This window comes from Letharia lupina (assembly GCF_014066315.1).
Source record: "Letharia lupina isolate WasteWater1 chromosome Unknown contig_11, whole genome shotgun sequence".
NCBI lineage: Eukaryota > Fungi > Ascomycota > Lecanoromycetes > Lecanorales > Parmeliaceae > Letharia > Letharia lupina.
In genome coordinates, this window is record NW_023502980.1 from 157050 (window position 1) to 175176 (window position 18127).

Consider the following 18127-nt stretch of genomic DNA (forward strand, 5'->3'; position numbering starts at 1 on the left):
CAAACCCAACCGACTCGATGTCCGCTCTACTTCGGCTTCAATGATGGGTGGATCTGGAGGTTCGGAGAAATGATGATTGGCCGGCAGATTGATACATGGCTAATTGACGGAGGGCGAGAGCGACGGAGAAGGAGGTCGCCGGTAGGGAGACTGGTACAGGAGGCACTGATGCTGTCAGTAGAGTGAAGGTAGTGATGGTGAAGGGCCAAACCTATGAGAGGGTCTGCCACTGCGACATGCTAGACGCGCTCAGCAAGTGTTGGATAACAAGCATGCCAGCCTGCGTATTGAGGTTGACGAGGTCATTGGCTCCTGTGTTCATTACCGTCCTCATCTCTGTCCACCCCGCACCTCTGTCCACTGCTCAGATCTTGGCGCACTCCTTTTCTAAGCCTCTTCAGAAGTCGGCCAACGTGGCCTGAAGGGTACCGTGTCTTTGCCCCTTCACTGCAGCTGCTACCAACCCGGTGTCTTCAACCCCTAGAGACCAGCTCAATGAGCAAGATCTGGCAGCTTCTGCTTCTTAGACAATTGCAAGGCTTTGCGTCATGTCTCATGTTGAGCTTCTTTCAAGTCTGCAGACTGCTCGTTTGTTATTTCCCCTGCAATATCGAATGAACCCTGGCCAAGGCGTATTTGGCGGCGGAGGAATGCGGTAACCAAGGCGGCTTGTGCTTACCTCAGGACTGCTCTGGCACCTGACCCTTTAGGGCGCAATGCCCCTAGACGCCCAAAAACTGCCCCCTAAAATTTAATTCATTCAAGGTACGGTAGCCCGGGAGGGAACGCGTTAGCGCTCTGCTGCTGCCGAGGGTGCGGCCAAATTCCGTGGCCATGCTAAGTAAAGTAACTCCCTTGCCTCTACATACAGTATGCTACGTTACATCAATATCGCAACCTTTCCCAACTGCCTGATCGACTTTAGATTATAACAAAACGGGAACGGCATAAGCCAGCCTTTGCACAATAATCAGTAATCCCCGACCCTCTCCGAGCCGCCCGATTCGATTCCCACTGTACGTACTGAGATCTGCGAGGCAGCATCCTGCATTACTTTTTCATCATATCGGACCGCTTTCTGAGCTCCCTGTTATATATTAACGCTACGTATGATACCGTAATACATATATCTAAACCAAATACACCGATGTTTGTATACTCCGAAGCTGACTGGGCCTAGACCTTGGGGGTTGATTTCTCCGTCTCCAAACAGTATTTTTAGGATCGGGTGACCATCTGATTGGAAATGAGAAGTCCCCTCCATTTCATGTTGCCGCTAATTCCATCAAATCATATTGCTTACTCGCTCGGAGGATTCATCCCTCCGTTGCAAACTTTTCACATTGTATGCACCTTTGCTGTATATGAGATGACCGCATGTTGCATTACGGTAGAGATTGTTCATGTCGGTCGAGCTTACTCCGTATCGCGAACGACGCTCATCTCCTTTTTAAGTTGGATCTGTTGTTTTCCGCAGACTATTCCCTTATGCTGGTTAGAGCGATGGAATTGTCTATCCTCTGCCCAGTATTTTTAAAATTACCGCCTTTCATACGTAGCCTGATATCACTTCGGTACACGCCATGGGTATACCCCGCTCTTGGTTAGAAAAGCCAGAGGCTCTCCACTCGAGCCCAAGTATGAATCGAATGGTATCAACACGTCTAGCTCCTTGACCTAGATTTTAGGAAATCCCACAACATGTCTCTAGAAGCTGAAGCTTCCATTCTGGTTGGCCCGCTGGCCAGAGCTTGTAAAGATGGCCGACCTATAGGGTGCATGTCGACATCAATCTACGATACTGCTTGGGTCTCAATGGTATCGAAGATCATTGATGGCCGTCAACAATGGCTTTTTCCGGATAGCTTTGAATACATTCTCGAAAAACAGCTCCCCGATGGAGGGTGGGAGTGCTACGCATCTGATCTCGATGGCATTTTGAATACGATGGCGGCTCTACTCGCAATCCTGCGTAACCAAAAGCACTCATCCTTGCACACCAACTTGCACTTTCCCGAGAGGATCGAATGCAGAATTTCTCGAGCAGCCAAATCTCTGAGCGAGCAACTCAAGAAATGGGATGTAGCCTCAAGCGACAATGTGGGGTTTGAGTTACTAGTACCCACACTACTGACACTGCTTTCTGAACACGGCGTTACCATGGATTTTCCCGGATTTAGTCATTTGATGGAGCTCAATGCCAAGAAATTGGCAAAATTTGACCCTGCGATGCTCTACAGCGATGTTCCTACCAGTGCCATCCATTCGTTAGAAGCTTTTGCAACCGAGCTTAATAAAGAAAACGCTAGATATTTCTACTATATAGAAGTTCTATTATATTTTTAAATTATTAGATATTTATATTATTTAAAAGAATCTATATTAAATAATTTATATTATTAATAATAGTCTAATTTATTAAAAAACGAGTTTCTTATATCGAATATAAGAAACTCTTCTTCGCTTTACTTCGTTATTATCTATATTTAATATATTATAAATTTCGACTTAAATTCACCTATATTAATATTAAGATATCTTTCTTTATATCGTCGATTATTTATATATCGTAATTAGTCTTATCTTATATATAACGATTTATATTATAAATAAATATCTTTATATAATATAATAAGTCTACTATAATAGCGACGAGAGAAGATCTAATAATATAACTACGATTTAATCTCTTTATTAAGTATATCGATAATATATATAATAAGCCTACTATAATAATAGTAAATGTACGATCTCTTTATTAAGTATATCGATAATATATATAATAAGTGTTAGCAACTCAGCTAAAAAAGCTGGTTCCGGGGGTGTCTGCGCTTGACAGTCAGACACCTCTATTTGGACCTAAATACCTGCCCGCAGAGGCCCCGTAGGGCCCCCGTGGGGACTGTTTCTAACAATGCCTCCCCCTCCAGGGGGCTCGTCCTCGAGCTCCGAAGACAGACAGTGCAAAAATCGCAATGTTCCGGGGAGTCACTCCCCGAAAGATCCACGATTTTAAGGACAACATGCCCTGTGCTCCGGGGTTCACTCCCCCGAAGACTTCTAAATGCCCGCCATTGCGGGACTTGAAATTGCCACTGAGGTTTCTGCCCACGGGGCTACCAAGTGAAAGGCCTTTGGCCCGCCTTCGCACCGGTACAATGTGGGAATGGGGCTGTATTCCAGGCCTGTGGCCCCGCCTTAGCGCACACAAATCAAATTCAGGCCTGTTTTTGGCCGGCCTCGGGGTTTCTTTCCCGGGCGTCTGCTTGGGCTTTGCCCTGAGGCGTTCTGCCCGAAATGTCCTCGTTGGAATAGGGCTGTTCTGCCCGAAATGTCCTCGTTGGAATAGGGCGTCCTGCCCGAAAATCTCATTTGTATAGGGCGTCCTGCCCGAAAGTATTCGGCTTCGGGGCCCGCCTTCGGCGTGACTATTACCCGAGCGACCCTCTGAAAAAATCAAGTTTCTGATTTTTGATGGGGGATCTAAGCGTCCTCGAACCCCCGACCCTCAAATATTGACTAAGCGTGTCACCTCCGGCTATAGCTAGTGTCGCTTCGGGGTGGCTAGCCAGATTCTTTAGGCTGTAACCGACCCGGAAACAAAGCGCAGACACTATTGTTAGTAACTCAGCTAAAAAAGCTGGTTCCGGGGGTGTCTGCGCTTGACAGTCAGACATCTCTATTTGAACCTAAATACCTGCCCGCAGAGGCCCCGTAGGGCCCCCGTGGGGACTGTTTCTAACAGTAAGCCTACTATCAAATGGCATTCAACACATTCGATTCTTATTACCTATCTTTCTATTAAACCCTACGACAGAGAATAGAATAAAGAATGAATTTTTGATGGTAAGAGCGTGGGAGACATAGGGTAAATCTATAGTAAAGCTCTTAGGCTAGGCTGCTAACAGTTAAAGAATAATATATATATACGTTAAATTTTCTTTAATTCTATCGAAGGACTATGGCAAAAAGACTGAATAAGAAGAAGAATTTAGAGAATCTTACTGATACGTAGATAAGATATAATTAATATCTCTAAAATCTCTATAGAATAATATAGATATAGTAGATATGGATGGCACAGTTAAGACTAGTATACGATTCGATATTTTCGATTACTATTATTATATCTCAGTAAATCTTCTTCGATTAAGATCTATACGAATTATGGATATTTAAAGAAATAGGATAAGTACTAGATATATATCTTCGATCTACCAGTTATAGAGGCTATAGCTATTAAGAGAGAGAGATAGTATTACGAGCGTATTCTTAATATATTACTCAGCCCTTAGCTCTATAACTAGCGAGTCTTAGTAAAGACATCTTCTACTATATTATATCTTCTTTCTATCTATATAGTTCGATAGCTTTATTATTCTTATTCTATCTTATCTATATTAATATCGTATCTATACTAGTTCTAATAATTTATATAAGTTTAAATAATTCTCTATCTCTTATTATTAACTCGCTTTAATTATTAAATTTCATCTTTTTTAAATAAGATTATAAATTAATAAATAATTTCTTATTTAATATTATAGAGTAACTTAAGAGAAAGTTATATTATATTATAAATTAATTTTAAATATTATTTTTAATTACTAATCGAAAAGATATAATATATTTTATAGAATATTTTATATTAAGTAATATTATATCGTATTCGAATATAATATAAATAGAGTCGAATATTATATTATTTTTCTAATATAAATTCGAAATCTTAATAAGATATCTTACGATATAATATATCTATAATATTATATTATAAAATAATATATATATAAGATATTCTTATTAAGATTTCTATATTTAGAAGTATAAGTAATTATTTTAATTATTATTCTAGTTAATTATAACTATTACTATTATCTATTATAACTATTACTATTATAACTATTACTACTATAACTATTACTATTATAACTATCTCTATTATAACTATCTCTACTATAACTATCTCTATTATAATTATCTTTATTATAGCTATTATTATTATAGCTATTACTATTATAACTATTATTATTATAGCTATTATATAATAATAAATTATTTTAATAATAAATAGTAGTAGCTATAATAGTAATAGCTATTAGAATATTAGATATATAATATATAGAACGAACGAATTAATTCTTTAGAATCTCTTCGAGATTAGATTCTAAATATAGTATAAAATTAGATAACTAAAAAATACGGTGGCTAAGATACGCGGAGACTATATTTCGATAATAGATATAATAGTAATAGATATAATAGTAGTAGATATTAATAGTAATAGCTATAGTAGTAATAGTTATTATATCGAATTTATCGAATAAATATATTTAAATATAGAAATTTTAGTCGAAATATTTCATATATATATTATTTTATAATATAACGAGTAAAGGCCTATGAATTAAATTCATAATCATTTTTTTTGATTAGGGCTATCGAGTAAATAGGTGAGCGATCTTTGGTGAGCGAACTTTGGTGAGCGATATTTGAATTCCTTACGCTTGAATAATTATAAGACTAAATTTAAGAAAAAAATTAAAGTTCTGAAAGCATATATTTCGTTCTATAATTTAAAAAAAAAATCTCAAAATTTTAATAGAAAATCAAAAAGTTATTCTAAAATCAAATAATGTGTATCTGTTTTTTAATTAGGGCTGTCCGGCTGTCGAGCGAACTTTGGTGAGCGAACTTTGGTGGGCGATATTTGAATTCCTTGCGCTTTAATAATTATAAGACTAAATTTAAAAATTCTTTTTTTATCTGAAAGCCCACATTTCGTTCTATAATTTAAAAAAAAATCTCAAAATTTTAATAGAAAACAAAAAAGTTATTCTATGTGTCAATAATATACACCTATTTTTTTGATAAGGGAGGGCGCGGGAGGGCGAGATTTTGATGGTTGCGGACGCTAATTTATTTATCCGCGATAACTTAGCCGGTCTAATCAAAGAGCGTAGCGAACTCGAATTAATAATTGGCTACACATATAAATTCAAGGTTTTTAAGCTTAGCTCTATCTTATTCTTTTATATATATTAATATTATAGATATACCATATCGTAAGATATTTCATTAAGATCTTATATTATATTAGATATAAAATTATATAAATCTTAATAACTTATATTATATTAGAGTATAATATAGTAGATCAATATTCTATATTATATTATATCTTTTCGACTAGTATTTATAATATAGATTTAGCTAAAAATTAATTTCTCGCTTTTTAAAAACGTTAGAATAGATATATAAATAGTAATTATTCTTTAAATTTTATATATATATAAAATAATCGAATAATTAATAATAATCTATTATAAGATTATAAAGATTATAATATTATATTAAATATTATAGCGATAAAATTCTTTATAATTATTAATAAAATTTAAGATCTTTAATATTAAAGAATAAAGACTTTATTTAATAATATACTCGCTAAGATTAATTAGAATATTTATACTTATTTTAATATCTTTATAATTTTATTCTATATCGTTTACTTCTTAATTAATATCTATTTTAAATATTTTAATTTTAAGTTTTCTACTATTATAATATTTTTTAAATATCTTATCTTTTTATAACGATACGAGTAAAGGCCTATAAATTAAATTCATAATAATTTTTTTAATTAAAGCTATCGAGTAAATAGATAAGTAAACTTTAATAAGCGAACTTTAATAAGCGAACTTTAATAAGCGAACTTTAATAAGCGAACTTTAATAAGCGATATTTGAATTTCTTACGCTTTAATAACTATAAGAATATATTTAATAATTCTTTTTTCATCTAAAAGCCTACATTTTATTCTATAATTTAAAAAAAAAATTTAAGATTTTAATAGAAAATAAAAAAGTTATTTTAAAATTAAATAATCTATATCGAATTAAGACTATTCGACTATTTAGCGAACTTTAATAGGCGATATTTAAATTTCTTACGCTTTAATAATTATAAGACTAAATTTAGATATTCTTTTTTTATCTAAAAGCTTATATTTCGTTTTATAACTTAAAAAAAAATCTTAAAAATTTAATAGAAAATAAAAAAGTTATTCTATATATTAATAATAGAGACTATTAAAGTTACTTCTACTTATAATAAGTAGAAATATAATAAGCTATTAGTTCTTTAATAGTATCTTATTTATTTTAACTTATAAATAATAACTATTTCTTCTTCTTCTTAAATAGTCTCGTAGTAATAATATCGTATTAATTATATTCGATATACTTATAGATCTTAACGAATAGAAATAATCGAAGAACGTTTCTTAGAGTTTTAATAGTAGTTTATAACTATATAAAATATCTCTTAAAGCTATTATAACGATAATAATACCTTAGCGTAATTATTATAACTTCTATCTATATTACGAAATCCGTCTCTAAATTAAACGAACTAAAATTACTATTATTTAAAGTCTTAATTATCTTTTTAGTAAGTAGATAACTAATATAGGCGTTTATTAAAGCGTATTTAGACTTCTTTCTAGCTATAACATCTATAGAATTAAACTTAACTATAATAGCGTATTATATATATAGAAAGCTACTCTAGAGCGTATAATAGAATATAAAATAAGTAGCTTATAGATTATTATTATTTCTTTAGAGAAGTAACTTAGAAGTCGTTTTTTTTCTATTTATTATAGAATTAATATAGAATTAAAGAGATAAATAATTAACTTATTTTATAAGTAGAAGTAATTTTAATAGTCTTTAATATATATCTATTTTTTTAATAATTACGAACGCTAATTTATTTATTCGCGATAACTTAGCCGATCTAGTTAAAAAGTATAGAGAACTTAAATTTATAATTAATTATATATATAAATTTAAGATTTTTAAGCTTAGCTCTATCTTATTCTATTATATATATTAATATTATAATAATTATAAATCTAATTTATAAGATTTAAATTATATAGACTTTATAATCTATAAATAATTTATAATATAATTTATATATCTTATTAGAGATTAAATAAAAGTTAAGTAAAAGTTAAAAGATAAATTAAAAGAATATAGATTATTAAAAGAATTATTATTAAAGAAGTCTATTAAAATATAACTCTCGCGTATCTCAGTTATTATATTTTTAGTCTCCGCGTATTTCAGCCATTATATTTTTTAGTTACCTAGATTTATACTATATTTAAAATCTAGTCTCGAAGAGATTTTAAAGAATTAATTCGTTCGTTCTATATATTATATATCTGGTATTTTAATAGATTTTAAGCTCGATTCTAACGCTATTATTATATCTCGCTACTATTTAATTATACTATCGTATCTTATTCTACTATTATATCTTATTCTACTACTATATCTTATTCTACTACTATATCTTATTCTATTATTATATCTTATTCTACTATTACGAGTAAAGGTCTATAAATTAAATTTATAATAATTTTTTTAATTAGGGCTATCGAGTAAGTAGATAAGCGATCTTTGATAAGCGAACTTTAGTAAGCGATATTTGAATTCCTTACGCTTTAATAATTATAAGACTAAATTTCAAAATTCTTAAAAATTCGGAAAGCACATATAGCGCTTCAAAAATTAAAAAAAAAACTCAAAATTTTAATAGAAAATAAAAAAGTAATTCTATGTGTTAATAACGTACACCTATTTTTTTAATAAGAAAGGAGAAGATTTTGATAGTTGCGGACGCTAATTTATTTACCCGCGATGACTTAGTCGATCTAATTAAAGAGCGTAGCGAACTCGAATTAATGATTAGCGTATATATAAATTTAAGGTTTTTAAGCTTAGCTCTATCTTATTCTTTTATATATACTAATATCTCGCTATTACTATATTTTAATACGCTATTCTTAATCTATTATTTAAGTTATCTAAGAATATATAAACTAAGTTACTATAATATTAGCTTTCTATAAGATTAATTTAGATAATAGAGTTATAACTATATCGTCGCATCGTTATAAAAAATTCTTCTTATTATAAAAAAAATCTCGTTATTATAAAGAACTCTCGTTATTCGATAATCGCTCGGAGATAATAAATGCGATTTCTATTATTATTATTAATACTATTACTTTATAACTACTATATAATCTATACTTAATAGTTTAGATTTATTCTATAAACTTTATTTAATCCTTTTCATTATATAATCGTTCTATATAATTCTCTTTACGATATAAAGAGACTTTATATATAGTATATCCCTCTTTAGTCTTTAATACTCTTCTATTATTATTACTAATTTCTTTATTAAAATATCTCTTCTAAATATCGAAATAATATATAAAATACTATTAAATAGTATTTAAATCTTACTAGTTATAATTATCTTATAGTAATTTTAATAGAGTAATAATCGAGGTAAGAGGCGATCGAGATCGAATATCTTCTCTATCTTCTTTAATTAATCTTATTACTATTAGCTCGAGAAACTTCTAATATTTTTATTAATTTATAAAGCTTAAAGATATTCGAAAGATTTTTATTTAAATATTAATAAAGTAGAGATATCTAGTTTTAATTATAAGCTCGCTAAGAAGAATATATAGTTACTAGAGTATTAAATCGATTAATTTCTTCTATATACTTATTATAATAATAGAAAAACTTAAAAACTTAAAACTCCTTCTCTTATATATTTTAATTATTCTCTTTAAAAATAAATAAAACTATACGACTATTTATACTAATCTTATTAAAATATTTTCTCTTTTTAAAGATAGAGTTATTAATCTCTCTTATATTATATATAATAGTTAAAGCTAAAATAAGATTATTATTAATATATTATTCTAAATTACTATAGCGAGAACTTTATATAAAATATCTCTTATAAAGACTTATTTTATCTCTATAAGCAATTTTAGAAGATTTAATTAATTTAACTTTATAGTTTTATATATCGTAATTTCTCTATCTTTTAGAGTTATAGCCAGCTTAAGTTTAATAAAAAAGTTATTTATAAAAAGAATAGAGTTATAAGATAGTATATTAATAATTAATTTAAATATTATAGCTAATATATTTTCAAGATTCTTAACTTTTAATCTACTCTTAAGACTTTATATAGAAGAATATTAGATATAATTATAGAGATAGCCTTTATTATTAATTACGAAATCGCTTATATTCCTTCTTAATTAACTTATCTAAAGCTATTATAAAATAATATATATATCTTATCTTCTTAATTATATATTTATTAATTATAATATAAAAATTTAGAATATAAAGCTTCTTTTAATTACTTCGTATCTTACTTATAAATAATTAAAGCTTTTTATATTATATAGATTATTTATATCTATCTATTTTAATAATTCTAGAATTCTCTTCGATAGAGTTTAAATAATAAATAAATTTTCGAAAAAGAATATAGCGATTTCGAGTTATATTTCTAATAATTAATAAAGCTATTAAAATAATTTTATTAGTTCTTTAATAATTATAAATAGTAGAAAAATAAAAGATTCTTATATAGATTATAATAATAACGAAGATTTTTAACTTCGAAATATTAATAGACTTTTAAATAGAATCTAAAGTACTCTATAGAGAGATATATAAATTAATATTTCTATAAAGTATATTTTAGATAGTAGTAGTTTATATAAGACTAAATATCGTATATAGAGTAATTTCTATATCGCTTAAAAGATAACTAATAACTATACGATACTTAATTTTTATTAGCTAATACTCTAATAGTAAAGATATACTCTAAAGAAGAATATTACGCTATTTAAGTTTCTTCTTTCTTATATTAATTTAAATAAGTAAAGATCTATAAATTAAATTTATAAAGTTAAATTTTTCTAAGTTAAATCGAATTTTAATTCTAGCTCTAAGTTAAATCGAACTCTAATCGCTTACTATACGTTTTTAATCTACTTTTATTATTATAAAATTAATTTAATCTATATAATATATAGATATATATATACGAAGAGAGACGCGTTAAGATTTAATTAGAAAGATATATTAAGTATAAAGAATTAATTTATAATAATTATCTATAAAAAATAGAGAAAGATTATATTCTTATAATAAGAAGTATCGAAATATTAAAAAGAAATAAAGATAATATATTAATTAGTAGTATAAATTTCATATTATCTTCTATTATAATAAAATCTTTCGAATAATAAAATAGTTATTAGAGTAAGATATCGAACGATTTTAATTCGTCTAAATATATATTATTCGATATTTCTTCTATAGAGGTCGTAGTAATATATTATATTAATATAGTAGAAATAATAGACTAAATTATAATAGTATTCTTCGCTTATTAAGTAATAATTTAATATGAAATCGTAAAGAGTATAACGTAGAATCTTAAAGAGCTAAGTCGTATTCTTAACGATAATAATCTTATTATCGCTTAATTTCTCCGATATAAATAGATAAAAGAATTATTTAATCGCGAATACGATTTATATAATTATATTTTAATATTAAATTACTCGATTAATAATAGATTAAATTTTATAAATTTTATATTATTAGAAAGTGTAAAGTAAGATCTATAATATTTATAATTTATAAAATTATAAAGTAAATATATTTATTATACGCTAAGTACTTTAAAGTATAAAACTTCTATATATAAATTTTTGATAAGAAAACGCGAGAGAGCTAGCGAGCTAGCGAGCTAACTACGTATAAATTTTTAATAAGAAAATATAAAAGAATTTATAAGCTAATTTAATTAGTTTAATTAAAAAGCATAGATCTAATAAATTTATAATTAGTTATATATATAAATTTAAGACTTTATAACTTAATTTTATTTTATTCTTTTATATATATTAATAGTAATTTCGATAGTTATAAAGAATATAAAAATAAATAAGTTATATTTAATCTTATATGATTTTAAAAATTATTTTATTATTAAGAATAATTTAAAATAAATATATATTAATATTAATAGAAAAGATAATTATAATTAAAGAGTTATAAGAAATATAATTAAAAAATTATATTTATTATAAATCTATAATAAATAAATAACTTATAATAAACTTTTATATAAAAACTATTTTTTAATATTAAGTTATAATTATAGAGTTATTAATATAATAAAATATATTTTAAAACTTCACTTTTAAATTAAGACGAGATTAGAGTTTTACATTAATTTAAAACTTTAACTCGAAATCTTACTTCGACTCTAATCGCTCTTAAAATTTCGTTAAAGTTTCTTATCTTATTATATAGCGTAGATATAGAGAATTTATTTTTTAATAAGATAAACTATTATTAATAACGAGTTTTAATCTATAATTTAAATTTATAATCTATTTTTTTTTTAATTAGAACTATCGAATAGATTTAGTAAGCGAACTTTAAATAAATAATATTTAAATTTCTTATCTTTAGATAACTATAAGACTAAAATCTAAAACTTTTACTTTATTTTAAAGTATAGATTATACTTTATAATCGAAAAAAAGAGTTAATAAATTTTAATAGAAAATAAAAGAGTTATTCTAAAATTAAATAATATATATCTATATTTTAATTAGAGCTATCGATAAGTTTAATAAGAGATCTTTAATAGATAATATTTAAGCTTCTCATCTATTAATAATTATAAGATTAAATTTTATAATTCTTATAACGTTAAGAAGCGTAAACTACGCTTTATAACTTAAAAAAGAAATCTTAAAATTTTAATAGAAAATAAATAATATATATTTAATTTTTGATAAGAAAACGCGAGAGAGCTATTAGGCTAATTTAGTTAATTTAATTAAAAGATATAGTAAACTCGAATTTATAATTAGTTATATATATAAATCTAAAAATTTTTAATTTAACTCTATCTTATTCTTTGATACGAGTAAAGATCTATAATTTAAATTTATAATTTTTTTTTTAATTAAAGCTATCGAGTAAATAGATAAGCGATCTTTAATAAGCGAACTTTAGTAAGCGAACTTTAATAAGCGATATTTGAATTTCTTACGCTTTAATAATTATAAGACTAAATTTAAAAATTCTTCTTTTATTTAAAAACCCATATTTTATTCTATAATTAAAAAAAAAAATTAATTTTAATAAAAAATAGTAAAGTTATTAAAGAATTAAAAGTAAGATAAGAGATTTTAATAATTATAAACGCTAATTTATTTATTCGCGATAACTTAGTCGATCTAATTAAAAGATATAATAATCTTAAACTTATAATTAATTATATATATAAATATAAGATTTTTAAATTTAATTCTATCTACGCTACGTAACGAGACGAAGTAGAATAAGATTTTAGATATCTAATACTACTTCGCTTCGAATTAAAATTTTAACGAGATAGAGTAGAGTTGAGATAGAGTTTTTCTATTAGAATAATAGAGATATCTTATTATCTCGCTAAGTCTATTAATTAAATTAAAGTTTATATATTATTTTTATATAAATATCTAATCGCGTATTAAATAATATCTTATTATTTAAGACTTTTAAATATAATCTAGCTAAGAAAAGAATCTATTATATAAAAAATTATAAATCGCGATATATATTTTTATAGCAATAGAGAATTCTAATTATTTTTTTAATTATTATTATTTAAAGATAATTATAATAGCGAAAAATATTTATATTCTTATTTTTAATCTAGAATTAGAATTATATAATTAACTTATTAAGATTTTAGATTTAAATAATTTATACTTTTATAGAGATATTTAGATCGCTTATATATTTTAGCGATATTCTTATATATTAAGTTAATATTAATAAGCTTAAAAGCCTCTTATATTTCTTCGCTCATCTTATTAAATATAAATCTATATCTTATTATATTATAATTCTTAGATTACTATCTAACTAATTCTAATAATAATATCTATTCTTTTTTATTCTTAAGCGTCTATATTATATAGTTTCTAAGAACTATATATTTTATTTTAATAAAAAAATTTTATAAAAAAAAAGATAATAAATTTTTTTAGATTTTATAATTAAAAATAATTAATAAATAAATTTAATATAAATAAGATTAATATATAAATAACGAGTCTATTTAAATATAGATTAAAATATAAAAATTAAAATTAATATAAAAAAAAAATTAATAAATATTATTTTAGTAATTCTTTTTTAAGAAAATTTTTATAAATTATATAAGACTCTTACGTAATAAAAATAAATATTCTTTTAAAAATTTATTATATCTTCGAAAATTCTTAGATATTTAATTTTCTTTCTAATAGATTTAATTATAATTTACTATACTCGTTACTATAGTAAAAAAATATTAATAAATATTTTAATATTTTATACTAATATCTTATTTATTAATACTATTAAAAAATCTATATTCTTTAAAAAAAATTAAGGATTTTTAAATCGCTTAATTTTTTAATTAATAATATTTAATTATATATCGATAATTATATCTCTATCTTCTTTCTTTATATCGAGTTACTTATTATACTTTATATTAATATTCTTAATAAAATCTAAAATCGAAATTATATCTAATAAATCTAATTATTTATAAAATTTATTATCTTTAATATAATATATAAAATATTATATATAAATTATAATTATAATATTAAAAAGATATTAGAATAATTAGAATAATAATTAGAATTTATAATAAATATATCGATTATATATAATCTATTCGATAATTCTTTTTTTTATTTTCTTCTTTTTCTTAGAAGTAATTATTTAATATTTTAAGAAAGCTAGAAGTTTTTTCTTAGCTATAGATTTCGCTATTATATTTATATTATTTTATTTTTTTAAAATTATTTTTAATAGTTTATATATATTTAGACTTATTAAATACTAACGCGATTTTATTATATTTTTATTTTTAAAATATTTATTTACTATTTTTTATATCTTATTATTATTTAAGCTTTTAAAATATTTTTATTTCTTTAAAGATAATATAATAGAGCGAATTAAAGCTATTATCTTTATTAATAATATTAACTTTTAAAATATTAAGAAATAATAAAGAATTTATAAATTTATTTATTTAATTAAATTCTTACTTAAAATAGTTATAACGAAGATTTTTATATAAAAAGTTTATTATAAGATATTAAAGAGTATAGTATAAAGAGTATATTAATATTATAATAGAAATAATAAGAAAGTTTAAATAGAATTATATTACTATAAAAGATAATATAATTAAAAAAAATTTAAGAATACGCTAATATAAAAATAGGCTAATTTATTAGCGCATTTTCGTATTTTTTTAAAATCTTATTTATAAAAATATTTAATATTAATATTAAATATTATAAAGTTAGATTTTAATTAAATTTTTTTAAATTTAATAATCTAACTAAAATCTTTAAGAGTTATTATTAATAATAGATTTTTTATAGCTTTTATATAATAATAGATATCTATTTTAAGCTTTTAAAAATCTAGATCTAAAAATCTTATAAAATAAATTTATCTTTTTTAAGATTTTATTTTACGCTTTCGATTTATTATATATATTTTCTCTTTTAAAGAATAAGTAGAAAAATAATTAAAATATTAACTAAATCGCTTACTTTTAGAATATTATTTATTTTATACTTATATTTAAAAAGATATAATAATAAATATAAATACTTTTAATTAAGAATTTTTATTAATAAACTCTTAATTAGCTATCTAATTTTTTAATATTAAAAAAATATTAAATTAGTTAGAAGATTTTAAAAATAATTAATTAGAAAATTCTTAAAGTAATTAATTATAAAGTTTTAAAAATAGTTAAATAATAGATTTAAATAGTAATTTATTAATAAATTTAATTATATTAGAAAAAAAGAGATAGACTTTATTATAAAAAAAGCTTAAAATTAAAAACTTTTAATATATAATAAAAATAATAATATTACGATTTAGCGGTAAGTTTTATAATAATTTTATATAATTTTATTAATTTTAATATATAAGTAATTAATATAGCTAGAAGAGAAAGAAATAATTCTTATAATTCTAATTATTATAATAATAAAGAATTTAAATATAATCTTCTCTTTTTTAATTATTATTTTAATTATCTAACTTTTTAAATTAAATAAATTTAAAAATATATTATTAAAGAGAATAAAGAGTTAATATATATATTCGATAACGATATATCTAGCGATAATAATAAAACTTTATTTTAAAATTAAATTAACTCTTAACTTCGAGATATTATTTATAAAAATAAAAATTTTAATAATATATATAATAAAAATATTAAAATCGTAGTAGTTAAAGAATATCTATTTATAAATAAATTATTAAAAATAAATAAATATAATAAGAAATTTAGAAAGAGAAAATCTATTAAGTTTTTCGCGGCGATTATAATAGATAAAAGAATATTTTAAATATTATTAATAGTAAAAGTAGCTAGAAAATCGAGTAATAAGACTTCTAAATAATAGTAGCAGTTATAATAGTAACAGCCATAGTAGTAATAGTTATAATAGTGACAGCTATGATAGTAATAGCCATTATATCGAATTTATCGAATTTATCGAATAAGAATAGTCGTTAATTAGAATAATAATTAGAATAGCTACTTTATACTTCTAAATATAGAAATCTTAGTCGGGATATCTCATACATATATTATACTATAATATAATATCATAGATATATTATATCGTAGCCAAGATCTCATATCATATTAGATATGAGATTATATAAATATTAATATCTCATTTCATATTAGAGTATAGTATGGTAGGTTAATATTTCATATTATATTATACCTTTTCGGCTAGTAAATACTCTTCGCTTGCTAAGTAATAATTTGATGTGGAACTAAGATCTTAAAGAGCTAAGCCGTATTCTTAACGATAATAGTCTTATTATCGCTTAATTTCTCCGTAATATTCTTCGTAATATTCTCCGCATTAGTCTATTATAGTTCCTTCTCTTACTTCTTCTCTTATAAAGTATTAAATTAAGTAATTAGCTAAGTAGCTAATTAAGTAACTAGCTAAGTAGTTAATTAAGTAAATAATTAATATAACGTAAGATCTTAAAGAGCTAAGCCGTATTCTTAACGATAATAGTCTTATTATCGCTTAATTTCTCCGTAGTATTCTCTATAGTATTCTTCGTATTTATCTATTATAATTTCTTCTCTTACTTCTTCTCTTATAAAGTATTAAATTAAATAACTAGCTAAGTAGCTAATTAAGTAAATAACTAATATAATATAAGATTTTAAAGAGCTAAGCCGTATTCTTAACGATAATAGTCTTATTACCGCTTAATTTCTCCGTAATATTCTCCGTAATATTCTTCGCATTTGCCTATTATAGTTTCTTCTCTTACTTCTTCTCTTATAGAGTATTAGACTAAGTAGCTAATTAAGTAAATAACTAATATAATATAAAATCTTAAAGAGCTAAGCTATATTCTTAACGATAATAGCTTTATTATCGCTTAGTTTCTTCGTAGTATTCTTTATATTTACTAATTATATTTTCTTCTCTTACTTCTTCTTTTATAGAGTATTAAATTAAGTAGCTAGCTAAGTAGCTAATTAAATAAATAATTAATATAACGTAGAATCTTAAAGAGCTAAGCTATATTCTTAACGATAATAATTTTATTACCGCTTAGTTTCTTCGTAATATTCTTCGTAATATTCTTCGCATTTATCTATTATAGTTTCTTCTTTTACTTCTTCTCTTATAGAGTATTAGATTAAGTAATTAACTAAGTAAATAACTAATATAACGTAAAATCTTAAAGAGTTAAGCCGTATTCTTAATAATAATAATTTTATTATCGCTTAATTTCTTCGTAGTATTCTTTACATTTATCTATTATAGTTTCTTCTTTTACTTCTTCTCTTATAAAGTATTATATTAAGTAATTAGCTAAGTAACTAACTAAGTAAATAATTAAGTAATTAATTAATAATCTAATTAAAGTAGATTACTGAGTTAATAGAGTAAGTAGTATTAATTAAGCGGTTAGTCGAGTATCGCTAGCTTAAGAGAAGTATATAGAGGAGAACGATAGCTATAAATCCGTTTAGACTCTTTTTAAAAGCTTTTTAACGCGTTTATAAGTAGATAAATATATCTTAAGAGGTAGTATCGCTAGATTAAAAGGTATTATCGCTAACTTAA